A 298-nucleotide genomic window follows, 5' to 3' on the forward strand; every position below is an offset into this window, starting at 1 on the left:
CAGGCAGTGATCGAGAAGCAGGGTGGATGGAGCAGATACTAAGCAGATTGCATCTATTTAACCTTTTCTTTTAAATAAAGTAAAAAAAAAATCCAATGCTTTTCAAATAATATTCAAACTTGTCTTATCCTATATCCAAACATATTCAACTCGTCTTTTCCAAAATATGTACATTAAAAGGAGTGAATCGGTGATGGAATTAGTAGTACCTGTCCAGCTTTATCGTCAGGTTATAGAATGTAACTGATAAATGAGATTTGAATATGAATATGCTTAATAAACATTTCCTTTGGTTGCC

The sequence above is a fragment of the Penaeus monodon genome, chromosome 20 (assembly GCF_015228065.2).
Source record: "Penaeus monodon isolate SGIC_2016 chromosome 20, NSTDA_Pmon_1, whole genome shotgun sequence".
NCBI classification, from domain to species: domain Eukaryota; kingdom Metazoa; phylum Arthropoda; class Malacostraca; order Decapoda; family Penaeidae; genus Penaeus; species Penaeus monodon.